The 16,285-nt window shown below is 49.3% G+C and overlaps 1 protein-coding gene across 1 annotated transcript in view; it reads right to left on the bottom strand.

Annotated features, from left to right (window-relative positions):
- The window catches only part of LOC135054711 (oocyte zinc finger protein XlCOF7.1-like), a 47,897-nt gene extending 31,643 nt beyond the window's left edge, over positions 1-16,254 (bottom strand). Inside the window, exon 1 of the mRNA XM_063957995.1 lies at positions 16,041-16,254. The gene's annotated coding sequence lies outside the window, so the exon portion shown is untranslated. The remainder of the gene's footprint in view (positions 1-16,040) is intronic.
- Positions 16,255-16,285: the final 31 nt, after the last annotated feature.

The raw sequence follows: 16,285 nt of genomic DNA, 5'->3' as shown, positions 1-16,285 counted from the left end.
AACCAAGATCTTATCCATTCAATAATCCTAATATCCAATCCCAAACTTTCAAGTTTATTTAGCAGTCTGCGATGTGGAACAGTGTCAAAAGCCTTACTAAAGTCTAGATAAGCTATATCCATGGCTCCACCTTTATCCATCACTTTAGTCACACAATCAAAAAAGTCAATAAGATTTGTTTTACATGATCTCCCCCCAGTGAATCCATGCTGTTTGGGATCCTGTAAATTGCCGGATTTTAGATAATCTACAACTCTTTCTTTTAAGAGAGTTTCCATCAATTTCCCTACTACTGATGTAAGACTCACTGGTCTGTAGTTGTTTGCCTCTTCCTTGCTTCCACTTTTGTGCAGTGGGACTACGTTTGCTCTTTTCCAGTCCTCTGGAATTACTCCTGTAGCTAATGACTGGTTGAATAATTCTGTCAATGGTGCTACCAGCACCTCTTTAAGTTATTTTAGTATCCTTGGATGTATCCCATCTGGCCCCATAGATTTGTCCACTTTCAGCTTTGAGAGTTCTGTTAGGACCTTCTCCTCTGTAAATGTACTTGTTTCATTTTCCTGAATATCCCTGCAACTTAACTGTGGTCCCTTCCCCTCTCTTTCAGTAGTAAATACTGAGCAAAAATAATCATTAAGATGATCTGCTATTAAATTGTCTCCTTCAACAAAACTCCCAGTGTCCGTCTTTAGTTTTATAATTCCGCCTTTTGTTTTTCTCCTTTCGCTTATATACCTAAAAAAAGTTTTGCCTCCTTTACCCACTGACTGGGCCATTTTCTCCTCAGCTTGTGCCTTTGCACATCTGATTACCTTCTTAGTCTCCTTCTGTCTAACAAGATATATCTCTTTGTCTTCATTATTTTGTGTCTGCTTATATTTCCTAAAAGCCATCTTTTTTGCTCTCACAATATTTGCTACTTCTTTTGCAAACCACACTGGCTTCCTTTTCCTTGTGTTTTTCTTAACAGTTTTGATACAAAGGTCTGTTGCCTTCAATATTGCACATTTTAATGTTTCCCACCTCTCCTGCACTGCTTCCAAGTTCCTCCACTCTGCCAAAGAATCGCTTACACATTTTTCCATCCCTACAAAATCAGCCTTCCTAAAATCCAACACCTTTGTTTTTGTATGGGACGAGTCAGTCTCTGTCTTAATGCTGAACCATACTGCTTGATGATCACTGGATCCCAGGTTTTCACCCACTTTTACGTCCGGTAATCTGTCTCCATTTGTAAGTATTAAGTCTAATATTGCGTCTTTCCGAGTGGGCTCCCTCACCAATTGGTGGAGGGATGCTCCCTGAAGGGAATTTAAAATGTTCCTACTTCTAGTGGAACTAGCAACAGACTCCTCCCAGTTTACATCAGGAAGATTAAAGTCTCCCATGATTATTACCTCTCCTTTTAATGCCATTTTAGTTATGTCCTGCAATAGGTTCTTGTCGAGTTCCTCTTCCTGACCTGGTGGCCTGTATATCACGCCAATACGAATAATCAACTTTTCCCCTGTTTCTATGGTCACCCAAAGGGCCTCAGTTTTTTCTTCAATACTTTGTATTAATGTAGTATTTATGGTATTTTTTAAATACATTGCTACCCCTCCTCCGATTTTTCCAATTCTGTCCTTCCTAAATAAAGTATATCCCGGTATAGCTATGTCCCAGTCATGATTTTCATTGTACCATGACTCTGTAATTGCCACAATGTCTAGATCATCCCTTGTCATTATTGCAGTTAGTTCTGGGATTTTATTTCCTAAGCTTCTAGCATTTGCACACATAGCTTTTAGAGTTTTGTTTGTGCTTTTTCTGTTCCTAGCTATGTTCTTCTCTCTGCCTATTTTTATTTGGTTTTGATCTGAATTATCTTCTGTTGCTGTGGATATGCTTCCTATTACCTGCCCCCCTTTGTTAGTTTAAATAGTTCTTGATGAAGCATCCAAACTGTTCAGTTAGTATTCTTGTTCCCCTTGAAGATGGGTGCAGGCCGTCACTTTTGTATAAGCTACTATCTTGCCAGATGGTGTGACTGTGGCCTATAAATCCAAATCTCTCCTCATTGCACCATGTCCTTAGCCAAACATTGAAGTTTCTGATGCAATGAGTTCTGTCTTCCCCTCTGTGTACTGGCAATACTTCTGAAAAAGATACAGTGGTTGCCACCTGCTTCAGAGCAGTCCCTAACTTCCTAAATTCATCTTTTACGGCCATGAGTTCAGCATTTGCCAGGTCCTTTTGAGACCCTGACGGCCTCTGAGCTGCAGAATCAGACACGGGTTGAGACCCTGACTGATTATCCAACCTTTTATGCAAGGAGCTTACATTATCATTTAACATAGGGGTGGGCAAAATACGGCCCGCGGGCCGGATGCGGCCCGCAAACCGATCCTGCCCGGCCCACTGCCTCCCACCAGCGAGCAATGACAAGCGGCCCGACCGGCTGAGCTGCTTGTCATTGCTCTGCACTGCAGTACCTCCAAGCTGCCAGCGGCGCCTCTCTCCCCTGCTGCTGCGTTGTAGCAGCCTCCTCCAGAGTCCCCAATGACAACGGCTGTGTTCAGCCGAGAAGGGGGCGGGGCTACATGCCGATGAGGGGACGGGGCTACACGGGGCCTCAGGGGGCGGAGCTACACGGGACAAGAGCCAGACTGCTACAGATCCATCCTTCCTGCCACTGCCAGCCAGATCAGTAAGTTAATGGGAAAAGTGAAAGAAAGTGTGTGTGTGATAGTGTGCATATATTTGTGTGTGCGGGCAGTGGCGTCAGACTGTTTTTAGGTTTGGGGGAGAGATCTGTAGCTCTCGCTGTACCAACCCCTCCCGTGTTCTGTCACCATGTCACCCCCCCCGTGTTCTGTCACTGTGTCACCCCCCCGTGTTCTGTGACTATGTCACACCCCCCGTGTTCTGTCACTGTGTCACACCCCCCGTGTTCTGTCACTGTGTCACCCCCCCGTGTTCGGTCACTATGTCACCCCCATGTTATGTCACTATGTCACCCCCCCCCGTGTTCTGTCACTGTGTCACCCCCCCGTGTTCTGTCACTATGTCACACCCCCCGTGTTCTGTCACTGTGTCACACCCCCGTGTTCTGTCACTGTGTCACCCCCGTGTTCTGTCACTATGTCACACCCCCCGTGTTCTGTCAATATGTCACACCCCCCGTGTTCTGTCACTGTGTCACCTCCCCGTGTTCTGTCACTGTGTCACCTCCCCGTGTTCTGTCACTGTGTCACACCCCCCGTGTTCTGTCACTGTGTCACCTCCCCGTGTTCTGTCACTGTCAACCCCACCATGTTCTGTCACCATGTCACACCCCCCGTGTTATGTCACTGTCACCCCCACCGTGTTCTGTCACCCCCCCTCCCCGTGTTCTTTCACTGTGTCACAACTCCCGTGTTCTGTCACTGTGTCACACATCCGTGTTCTGTCACTGTCACCCCCACCGTGTTCTGTCACTGTGTCACACCCCCCGTGTTCTGTTACTGTCACCCCCCTCCCCGTGTTCTGTCACCGTGTCACCCCCACCATGTTCTGTCACTGTCACCCCCCCTCCCCCTGTTCTTTCACTGTGTCACACCACCCGTGTTCTGTCACTGTGTCACCTCCCCGTGTTCTGTCACTGTCAACCCCACCATGTTCTGTCACCATGTCACACCCCTCGTGTTATGTCACTGTCACCCCCACCGTGTTCTGTCACCCCCCCTCCCCGTGTTCTTTCACTGTGTCACAACTCCCGTGTTCTGTCACTGTGTCACACATCCGTGTTCTGTCACTGTCACCCCCACCGTGTTCTGTCACTGTGTCACACCCCCCGTGTTCTGTTACTGTCACCCCCCTCCCCGTGTTCTGTCACCGTGTCACCCCCACCATGTTCTGTCACTGTCACCCCCCCTCCCCCTGTTCTTTCACTGTGTCACACCACCCGTATTCTGTCACCGTGTCACACATCCGTGTTCTGTCACTGTCACCCCGCCCTCCCCGTGTTCTGTCACTGTGTCACCCCCACCGTTTTCTGTGGCTGTGTCACACACCCGTGTTCTGTCACTGTCACCCGTCCCCCTCCCCGTGTTCTGTCACCGTGTCACACACCCGTGTTCTGTCACTGTCACCCCCCCTCCCCGTGTTCTGTCACCGTGTCACACCCCCCATGTTCTGTCACCGTGTCACCCCCACCGTGTTCTGTCACTGTGTCACACCCCCCGTGTTCTGTCACCCCCACCGTGTTCTGTCACCCCCACCGTGTTCTGTAACCGTGTCACACCTTTCCCCAGGGGCCATAAGACACTGGATAATTTGCTTGCTGCACAATAATTATCCTAAATAAAATGTTAATGTGTAAAAAGGCTCTCTACCTGCCGTAATGTGTGTAAAAGGGGCTCTACCTGGTGTAATGTGTGTAAGTGGCGCTGTGTGGCGCAATTTGAATAATGGAGACTATTGAGCAGCCTAATATGAATCTGTATTATTTTTTGCCCAAACCCCTTCCACATGAAGCCACGTCCCTATATTTTTGGCAAGTGGGGCGAGCTGCTATTTTGTATGTGGCCCTCGGATACTGACAGGAAATGTCCAATAGCCCCTCAGCTGAAATAATTGCCCACCCCTGATTTAACACCTTCCACATATCCATCCAATCAGGTGTCGGCGGCGACACCACAGTCACTTGCACTTGTTCTGCCTCCACGTAACCGTCCTCGTCAAACATGTCGACACAAACGTACCGACACACGACACACACACAGGGAATGCTCTAATTGAGGACAGGACCCCACAAGGCCTTTTGGGGAGACAGAGAGAGAGTATGCCAGCACACACCCCAGCACTATATAACCCAGGGATTACACAGTAACTTAGTGTTTACCCAGTAGCTGCTGTTTATGATAATTTTGCGCCTAAATGTATGTGCCCCCCCTCTCTTTTTACCCTTTTTCTACCTTTATACTGTATACTGCAGGGGAGAGCCTGGGGAGCTTCCTCTCAGCGGAGCTGTGAAGAGAAAATGGCGCTGGTTAGTGCTGAGGAAGAAGGACCCGCCCCCTCAGCAGCGGGCTTCAGTCCCGGGTCTGTGTAATAAAATGGCAGGGGCTCGTACATATATACAGTGCCCAGCTGTATATATGTGTCTTTTTGCCAAGAGGTATCCTAATTGCTGCCCAGGGCGCCCCCCCCCCCCCCCCTGCGCCCTGCACCCTACAGTGACCGGAGTGTGTGGGTAGTGTGGGCGCAATGGCGCACAGCTGCAGTGCTGTGCGCTACCTCATGTGAAGACAGGAGTCTTCTGCCGCCGATTTCGATGTCTTCTTGCTTCTGCCGGCTTCTGACTTCTGGCTCTGCGAGGGGGACGGCGGCGCGGCTCCGGGAACGGACGACAAGGTCAGGTCCTGTGTTCGATCCCTCTGGAGCTAATGGTGTCCAGTAGCCTAAGAAGCACAACCTAGCCGCAGTTAGTAGGTTTGCTTCTCTCCCCTCAGTCCCACGTAGCAGAGAGTCTGTTGCCAGCAGAAGCTCTCTGAAAATAAAAAAACCTAACTAAAATACTTTCTTATTAGCAAGCTCAGGAGAGCTCACTAAAAGCACCCAGCTCTGGCCGGGCACAGATTCTAACTGAGGTCTGGAGGAGGGGCATAGAGGGAGGAGCCAGTGCACACCAGGTAGTACAAAAATAAGAATTTACTCACCGGTAATTCTATTTCTCGTAGTCCGTAGTGGATGCTGGGAACTCCGTAAGGACCATGGGGAATAGCGGGCTCCGAAGGAGGCTGGGCACTCTAGAAAGATTTATGACTACCTGGTGTGCACTGGCTCCTCCCACCACGACCCCCCTCCAAGCCCCAGTTAGGACACCGTGCCCGGACGAGCAGACATAATAAGGAAGGATTTAGAATCCCGGGTAAGACTCTTACCAGCCACACCAATCACACCGTACAACTCGTGATACTATATCCAGTTTGACAGTATGAAAACAACTGAGCCTCTCAACAGATGGCTCAACAATAACCCTTTAGTTAACAATAACTATTTACAAGTATTGCAGACAATCCGCACTTGGGATGGGCGCCCAGCATCCACTACGGACTACGAGAAATAGAATTACCGGTGAGTAAATTCTTATTTTCTCTAACGTCCTAGTGGATGCTGGGAACTCCGTAAGGACCATGGGGATTATACCAAAGCTCCCAAACGGGCGGGAGAGTGCGGATGACTCTGTAGCACCGAATGAGAGAACTCCAGGTCCTCCTCAGCCAGGGTATCAAATTTGTAGAATTTTGCAAACGTGTTTGCCCCTGACCAAGTAGCTGCTCGGCAAAGTTGTAAAGCCGAGATCCCTCGGGCAGCCGCCCAAGATGAGCCCACCTTCCTTGTGGAATGGGCATTTACAGATTTTGGCTGTGGTATGCCTGCCACAGAATGTGCAAGCTGAATTGTACTACAAATCCAGCTAGCAATAGACTGCTTAGAAGCAGGAGCACCCAGCTTGTTGGGTGCATACAGGATAAACAGCGAGTCAGATTTTCTGACTCCAGACGTCCTGGAAACATATATTTTCAGGGCCCTGACAACGTCTAGCAACTTGGAGTCCTCCAATTCACTAGTAGCCGCCGGCACCACAATAGGCTGGTTCAGGTGAAACGCTGACACCACCTTAGGGAGAAATTGGGGACGAGTCCTCAACTCAGCCCTATCCATATGGAAAATCAGATAAGGGCTTTTATATGATAAAGCCACCAATTCTGACACTCGCCTGGCTGAAGCCAAGGCTAATAACATGACCACTTTCCACGTGAGATATTTCAGATCCACGGTTTTTAGTGGCTCAAACCAATGTGATTTTAAGAAACTCAACATCACATTGAGATCCCAAGGTGCCACTGGAGGCACAAACGGGGGCTGAATATGCAGCACTCCTTTTACAAAAGTCTGAACTTCAGGTACTGAAGCTAGTTCTTTTTGAAAGAAAATCGACAGAGCCGAGATCTGTACTTTAATGGAGCCTAGTTTTAGGGCCATATCCACTCCTGCTTGCAGGAAATGCAGAAATCGACCTAGTTGAAATTCCTCTGTTGGGGCCTTATTGGCCTCGCACCATGCAACATATTTTCGCCATATGCGGTGATAATGCGTTGCCGTAACATCTTTCCTGGCCTTAATAAGCGTAGGAATGACTTCTTCCGGAATACCCTTTTCCTTTAGGATCCGGTGTTCAACCGCCATGCCGTCAAACGCAGCCGCGGTAAGTCTTGGAACAGACAGGGCCCCTGCTGTATCAGGTCCTGTCTGAGCGGTAGAGGCCACGGGTCCTCTGAGAGCATCTCTTGAAGTTCCGGGTACCACGCTCGTCTTGGCCAATCCGGAACCACGAGAATTGTGTTTACTCCTCGCTTTCTTATTATTCTCAATACCTTTGGAATGAGAGGCAGAGGAGGGAACACATAAACCGACTGGTACACCCACGGTGTCACTAGAGCGTCCACAGCTATCGCCTGAGGGTCCCTTGACCTGGCGCAATATCTTTTTAACTTTTTGTTGAGACGGGACGCCATCATGTCCACCTTTGGTTTTTCCCAACGGTTTACCAGCATCTGGAAGACTTCTGGGTGAAGTCCCCACTCCCCCGGGTGGAGGTCGTGTCTGCTGAGGAAGTCTGCTTCCCAGTTGTCCACTCCCGGAATGAACACTGCTGACAGTGCTAGTACATGATTCTCCGCCCATCTGAGAATTTTTGTGGCTTCTGCCATCGCCATCCTGCTTCTTGTGCCGCCCTGTCGATTTACATGGGCGACTGCCGTGATGTTGTCTGACTGGATCAGCACCGGCTGGTGTAGGAGCAGGGCTTTTGCTCGACTTAGGGCATTGTAGATGGCCCTTAGTTCCAGAATATTTATGTGAAGGGAAGTCTCCTGACTCGACCATAGTCCTTGGAAGTTTCTTCCCTGTATGACTGCCCCCCAGCCTCGAAGGCTGGCATCCGTGGTCACCAGGACCCAGTCCTGTATTCCGAACCTGCGGCCCTCTAGAAGATGGGCACTCTGCAGCCACCACAGAAGAGACACCCTGGTTCTTGGAGACAGGGTTATTAAGCGATGCATCTGAAGATGCGATCCGGACCACTGGTCCAACAGGTCCCACTGAAAGATTCTGGCATGGAACCTGCCGAAGGGAATTGCTTCGTAAGAAGCTACCATCTTTCCCAGGACCCGTGTGCAGCGATGCACTGATACCTGTTTTGGTTTCAGGAGGTCTCTGACTAGAGATGACAACTCCCTGGCTTTCTCCTCCGGGAGAAACACTTTCTTCTGGACTGTATCCAGAATCATACCTAGGAACAGTAGCCGTGTCGTCGGAACCAGCTGTGACTTTTGGATATTCAGAATCCAGCCGTGCTGGTGCAGCACCTCCTGAGATAGTGCTACTCCCACCAACAACTGTTCCTTGGACCTCGCTTTTATTAGCAGATCGTCCAAGTACGGGATAATTAAAACTCCCTTTCTTCGAAGGAGTATCATCATTTCCGCCATAACCTTGGTAAATACCCTCGGTGCCGTGGACAGTCCAAACGGCAGCGTCTGGAATTGGTAATGGCAATCCTGTACCACAAATCTGAGGTACTCCTGGTGAGGATGGTAAATGGGGACATGCAAGTAAGCATCCTTGATGTCCAGGGATACCATGTAATCCCCCTCGTCCAGGCTTGCAATAACCGCCCTGAGCGATTCCATCTTGAACTTGAATTTCTTTATGTACGTGTTCAAGGATTTCAAATTTAGAATGGGTCTCACCGAACCGTCCAGTTTCGGCACCACAAATAGTGTGGAATAATAACCCCGGCCTTGTTGAAGTAGGGGTACCTTGATTATCACCTGCTGGGAATACAGCTTGTGAATTGCCGCTAGCACCGCCTCCCTGTCTGAGGGAGCAATCGGCAAGGCAGATTTTAGGAACCGGTGGGGTGGGGACGCCTCGAATTCCAGCTTGTACCCCTGAGATACTATTTGCAGGATCCAGGGATCCACCTGTGAGCGAACCCACTGATCGCTGAAATTTTTGAGGCGACCCCCCACCGTACCTGGCTCCGCCTGTGGAGCCCCACCGTCATGCGGCGGACTTGGAAGAAGAAGCGGGGGAGGACTTTTGCTCCTGGGAACCTGCTGTTTGTTGCAGCCTTTTTCCCCTACCTCTGCCTCTGGACAGAAAGGACCCGCCTTTTCCACGCCTGTTTTTCTGGGTCCGAAAGGACTGAACCTGATAAAACGGCGCCTTCTTAGGCTGTGAGGGGACATGGGGTAAAAATGCTGACTTCCCAGACGTTGCTGTGGAAACTAGGTCCGAGAGACCATCCCCAAATAATTCCTCACCCTTATATGGTAACACTTCCATGTGCTTTTTTGAATCTGCATCTCCTGTCCACTGGCGAGTCCATAAGCCTCTCCTAGCAGTAATGGACAATGCACTTACTTTAGATGCCAGTCGGCAGATTTCCCTTTGTGCATCTCTCATATATAAGACTGAGTCTTTTATATGGTCTATGGTTAACAGGATCGTGTCTCTGTCTAATGTGTCAATATTTTCTGACAGTTTATCTGACCACGCAGCGACAGCACTGCACATCCAAGCTGACGCAATAGCTGGCCTAAGTATAATGCTTGTGTGTGTATATACAGACTTCAGGATCGCCTCCTGCTTTCTATCAGCAGGTTCCTTGAGGGCGGCCGTATCCGGAGACGGTAGTGCCACCTTTTTAGACAAACGTGTGAGCGCTTTATCCACCCTAGGAGGTGTTTCCCAACGTGACCTATCCTCTGGCGGGAAAGGGAACGCCATTAGTACCTTCTTAGGAATTACCAAGTTTTTATCAGGGAAAGCCCACGCTTCTTCACACACTTCATTTAATTCATCTGATGGGGGAAAAACTACGGGTAGTTTTTTCTCCCCAAACATAATACCCTTTTTAGTGGTACCTGTATTTATATCAGAAATGTGTAACACCTCTTTCATTGCCTCAATCATGCAGTGAATGGCCTTAGTGGGCATCAGGTTAGACTCATCGTCGTCGACACTGGTGTCAGTATCAGTGTCGACATCTGGGTCTGCTTGAGGTAGCGGGCGTTTTAGAGCCCCTGACGACCCATGCGACGCCTGGGCAGGCACGAGCTGAGAAGTCGGCTGTCCCACATTTGGCATGTCGTCGATTTTCTTATATAAGGAGTCTATACGTGCACTCATTACTTTCCATAAGCCCAGCCACTCAGGTGTCTGCCCCGCAGGGGGTGACATCCCTTCTAAAGGCATCTGCTCCGCCTCCACATCATTATCCTCATCAAACATGTCGACACAGCCGTACCGACACACCGCACACACACAAGGAATGCTCCGAATGAGGACAGGACCCACAAAAGCCCTTTGGGGGGACAGAGTGAGAGTATGCCAGCACACACCAGAGCGCTATATAATGCAGGGACTAACTGAGTTATGTCCCCTATAGCTGCTTTTTATATTATATATATATATTGCGCCTAAATTTAGTGCCCCCCCTCTCTGTTTTTACCCTATTCTGAAGTGTAGACTGCAGGGGAGAGCCAGGGAGCTTCCTTCCAGCGGATCTGTGAAGGAGAAATGGCGCTAGTGTGTCTGAGGGAGATAGCTCCGCCCCTTTTCCGCTGCCTATTCTCCCGCTTTTTCCTGGATTCTGGCAGGGGTATTTACCACATATATAGCCTCTGGGGCTATATATTGTGGTTATTTTGCCAGCCAAGGTGATTTTATTGCTGCTCAGGGCGCCCCCCCCAGCGCCCTGCACCCTCAGTGACCGGAGTGTGAAGTGTGTGTGAGGAGCAATGGCGCACAGTTGCAGTGCTGTGCGCTACCTTGGTGAAGACTGATGTCTTCTGCCGCCGTTTTTCCGGACATCTTCTTGCTTCTGGCTCTGTAAGGGGGACGGCGGCGCGGCTCCGGGACCTAACACCAAGGACTGGGCCTGCGGTCGATCCCTCTGGAGCTAATGGTGTCCAGTAGCCTAAGAAGCCCAAGCTAGCTGCAAGCAGGTAGGTTCGCTTCTTCTCCCCTTAGTCCCTCGCTGCAGTGAGCCTGTTGCCAGCAGGTCTCACTGAAAATAAAAAACCTAAACTATACTTTCTTTCTAAGGGCTCAGGAGAGCCCCTAGTGTGCATCCAACCTCGGCCGGGCACGAAATCTAACTGGGGCTTGGAGGGGGGTCGTGGTGGGAGGAGCCAGTGCACACCAGGTAGTCATAAATCTTTCTAGAGTGCCCAGCCTCCTTCGGAGCCCGCTATTCCCCATGGTCCTTACGGAGTTCCCAGCATCCACTAGGACGTTAGAGAAATCTTTCTTTAGAGTGCCCAGTCTCCTGCGGAGCCCGTCTATTCCCCATGGTCCTTACGGAGTCCCCAGCATCCACTAGGACGTTAGAGAAAACTTGTTTAACCACCTTCTGACGCTTGAACCTATCTGGTTTCTTAGGAGGGACGGATGGCTCGGGATCATCTGTAATCTGTAAAATCAACTTAATAGCCTCCAAAAGATCAGGAACATCCACATGTGAACTACCCTCCCCATCAGCAGTATCTGTGTCAGAATCTGTGGGGTCAGTGTAAGTGCCGTCTTCATCAGATGAGGTGTCAGTGACAGCAGTGGATTGCGAGGAGATAAGAGCTCGCTTAGAGGACACCTTGGACTTAGGCGAGCGATGGTCAGACTTTTTAGTAGTCAGGGACTGGTTCAACTTCTTCATTTGAGCAGATAAATTGTCCACCCACGGCGGGTTAGCTGCAGGGACCACATACGGTTGCACCGGCATAGGGGGTCCCATAGGGGGTGTTAGTTTATTAACTAGCGTATGTAGAAGCGTGGAAAAAGCGGCCCATGGCGGGTCATTATTTACCTCCGTTGCCCCAGTCCCACTGGGGGGCAAGGAGCCCCCAGAACCAGAGCCCACAGCTGCTATATTCTCCTCATAGGGATCTGTGGCTTCAGCAACACCGGCAGTGTGTTCAGCCCCAGAACCTTTACCCTCAGAAGCAGACATGATATAACTTGCAGTATCAGGTAACACAGTACAATTGGCAGCAGCACAATACCTCTTACCCAAACCCCTGCGCAGTGTAGTCAGCACTAGCAGAGATAAAGGAGAGATATGGTGACTAAAATCACAGAAAAAAATACGTATTAAAGTATATCTTTGTGAAAATCCTATATAAATATAAAAACTGACGCACCAAGCCCCCTCAGGTTATAGAATATAGGGATAGCAAGTTGAGAGAGAGACACGAAATGGACACCACTCAGCTATCTAATGCACACACAGATAGTCACAGTTTGTACAATGCAGAGGTTATTACTAACAATAATACTGCACTGGACTAGCTTTTATATAGCTATATAGTCAAAAGATATAACACTGCAAAGTAAGAACTGGATGTATATCACAGGGTAATTGTACTAGAAAACCCTGACTAAATGCACTCTTTCTTAACTAACACTGTCTAAAAGGCAGGTGGAATACTTAAGTGTCATGTAAAGTCACAGCGCTGACAACCAGGCGGCTTTACACAGGAGGATTTTCCAAAGCAGTCCCAGGAACAGTGTAGCTGAGAGAAATGGAGCCCAGACACTGAGAGGGAGAGAGGGAGAGAGAGATATGCAGCTCCAGGGTGGGAACATTTGAGGGAAATGGCGCCCTGGGGCTGGGGGAGGGGCTCCAGGTCTAAGCCTTATCCCCTCTGCTGGCAAAACCACCGGGTAATGTGGGCTACTATTAAAATGGTTTTAAGAGAAAACCTGACCTGCACCCATGCCCTGGTGATCTAATGGGATCGCCTGTACTGCCACAGTGTCCACCGCCAGCGTGCGCGTGGCCCGCCTCCCACTGACCGCGCTGGATCGCAATAAAGTACGGGTCCTGCTACACCGCTGCTGCCCTTGTAGTCTTCACTTTTTCTTCAAAAAAGCTCTTCTTAGGGCTGCCTGGAGCAGCCCCTCTGTTATGTGCCTGCTATCTGCGGCACCAACTGCAAAACTGAGCTCCTGTGCAGGGAGGCGGGGTTATAGAGGAGGCGGCGCTATGCATTCTGGGAACAGTCAAAGCTTTTTAGCCTGTTGGTGCCTCGGATCAAGATCCTACTCTACACACCTATGTCTATCCTTGTGGAGCCCAGTGTACCCCGTAGCAGAAATTTTCATATTCAACGGTAAGAACTGCACGTTGCAAATTTGCCTTTACACAACTACCTTTAGCAGGAATCTAATTTTGACAAGTGCTGAATTTATAGGGTTATCACCCGTCCGAGATTTCTTTGGACAGATGGACAGCTACAATAACAGAGCAGTTTTTCACCTTGAACCACAAGCCTGCAAAGTGCTCTCCTATATACCCAAAACCAGATGTAGGTCTCCAGGACATTACAGGATTGCCCTGAGACAGACAAAGCATAATGACTGAATTGGATATCTGTGGGGGCAGCTTTATTAATATATTAATACTCTAGGGGACAGAAACTTAGGGACTTATTAGTCCACACAGGTATTACTGATTTATCATTAGGAAAACCTAAACATTTTCTCTCTGCAAAAAGATGGGGGTGCTTTAAATGCGGTTATACCACTTGTGGATTTTTAATCCAAGGTGATACATTTAATCTTCCACATTCGGGTGAGATCTTCCAATCCGTGTGGGTTATCGTACATTGGGAAAAAAAAACATGTAAACTGAAAGACAGGATGGCAGCACATGGCAATACAATAAAGACATAGTTTAGCAAGTGTAAAATATAGAATGATAGACCGCGTCTCCCCACTTAGACGTGGGGGAGACCATAACGTGATGTTATCGAAGTGTGAAACACGATGGATACATTGGGAAGTTAGCTTCCCGTCAGACGGGATCCTGGCGGTCGGTATACCGACGCCACATTACCAACAGCCGGCATCCCAATAGTCCTGGGTGGGGGGGTGTCAGGTTTAGGCATGAGAAGGGGGTTGGGATTACAGTGCAGGGCCGGCACGGTTAGGGACCGGGGAGGGAGGATTAGAGTTATATCCCTTTCACATCGACAATGCCGGATCCCACCCGGGAATTGAAAACAGGTCCTTCCCGGGTGGGATCCGGTATTGGACGCTACTGCTGGCTTCCCTGACCCGGTAATATGCCGGGTGGGTTGCCATAGCAGCAGGGGGTGGAGCCGGCAGCGGGGGCGGAGGCGATGCTGGGAGATGAGATCATCTCCGCGCCCTCCTCTCCCTGTTGTAGTGAATGGGTCCCGGAACGCATCGACCCGGGAGCCCGTTTACACTGCAACTGAGCCGGTATTCAACCGGGGAATAACAATGCTTTATTCCCGGGTTGAATTGCCGGGTCAGGCGACCCGGGATTTCAGCTATGGCGCTTTCACACCGCAAGCTGACCCGGCAATATGCTAGGTCGATACCGTGTTATTTGTACGGTGTGAAAGGGGTATTAGGCACATACAAGCAGAGGGTTAGTCCTCAAGCGGGGAGGGTTAGGCAGTGGGGAAGGGAGGGTTAGGGTTAGAAACCAAGCGGGGAGGGTTAGGGCAGGGTAGGGGGCAGAGGAGGGTTAGGTGGCTTACTACTGGCCTGTCGGGATGCCGCTGTCAGTATATTGGTATATGGGTAGGTTGCGCCTCCATTATCTACATTGAGCGTGACGCAATATTTAGCGATGTGCTTGATTTAAATTGCCAGTCATTATATTCCTCTAGATTCAGTCTGCACCGTGGTGTATTTCATTTTCCATTCACAAAGCTATAAAGTAACACGCTCTAGAATAAAGCATGTAATAACAAGTCCTTGCTACATAACGTTCATTTTTACGGGCAACCTTTTCCATTAAAATGCATCTTAATGCATCTCGCAGTGCATGGCGTATTGAGGCTAGATGTATGAGACAGGTCTGTATGGTGAAAATAAAAGATATATGTGTACTGTATTACAGTAACAGCAGAGACTGCGCCACCTGCATTATAGTAACAGCGGGGTCTGCTCCACCTGTATTATGGTAAGAGCAGGGTCTGCTCCACCTGTATTATGGTAAGAGCAGGGTCTGCTCCACCTGTATTACAGTAACAGCGGGGTCTGCTCCACCTGTATTATGGTAAGAGCAGGGTCTGCTCCACCTGTATTATGGTAAGAGCAGGGTCTGCGCCACCTGTATTACAGTAACAGCGGGGTCTGCTCCACCTGTATTATGGTAAGAGCAGGGTCTGCTCCACCTGTATTATGGTAAGAGCAGGGTCTGCTCCACCTGTATTATGGTAAGAGCAGGGTCTGCGCCACCTGTATTACAGTAACAGCGGAGTCTGCGCCACCTGTATTACAGTAACAGCAGAGATCTGTGCCACCTATCGTAACAGCTGTGTCTGCTCCACCTGTATTATAGCAACAGCAAAGTCTGTCCCACCTGTATTATAGTGATAGGTTTGCCCCCACCTTATTATAGCATACCCTCCAACATTTTACACCTGCTAAAAAGGTACAGTTGGAGGGTATGTTACAGTAACAGAGGAGTTGGCTGCACAAATATTATAGTAACAGGAGAAATTGCATCACTTGTAGTATAGGAACATCATCCGACAGGGTCGATACTAGATGTGTGCGGATTGTGCCACTGCACATAGCGCTGCAGGATAGGGGGCGCTGTTGGCTACACTTGTGCACACTTCAGCCATTTCTGTATAATTAGCCGGCGGAGAGTTATCTCAGAAACCTAACCAGCAATGGCCGCCGCACACATGACGTCTGCGGAACCGCTCACCCACTAACGCACCGACTCGCTAATGTTGCTAAAGTTCTCTTTCCCTTCCATGTATTGCCACCTGTATTACAGTAAGAGCAGACTATGGTGTAACCCACCAGTGTAATGTTGATAATGCAGCACCAGAGTCTGCTCCAGCTGTACAACAGCAAGGAATCAGTGCCTACCCCACTTTTAGTGCAGCAACCTAACACCTGAATCACCTCGGCACACAGACTGAGTGTAATATCAATAATAATAATAACTTTACCTTCGGCTTCTCTCAGCTTCTGCTTTATTATGGGAATGACCGAGCCCAGCAAATGGCCGCAGCTCCAAAACTTACAAAACGCACAGGAAACTACAGCTGACCTGGTATACAACAAAATGGCCGCCGCCGGCTCACGCCACAGAGGACATGTTTTGTGAAAACAGTTATACAGCTCGGAGTTTGGAAAAAAACGACAGCCAATCGAACGTAAAGGCTAAACAGACGGCTCCGCCCACTCACCGTTC

The sequence above is a fragment of the Pseudophryne corroboree genome, chromosome 3 (assembly GCF_028390025.1).
Source record: "Pseudophryne corroboree isolate aPseCor3 chromosome 3, aPseCor3.hap2, whole genome shotgun sequence".
In the NCBI taxonomy this organism is placed as follows: Eukaryota; Metazoa; Chordata; class Amphibia; order Anura; family Myobatrachidae; genus Pseudophryne; species Pseudophryne corroboree.
Note: the sequence above shows the minus strand (reverse complement) of the source record. Positions and strands in the feature narration are given on the sequence as shown.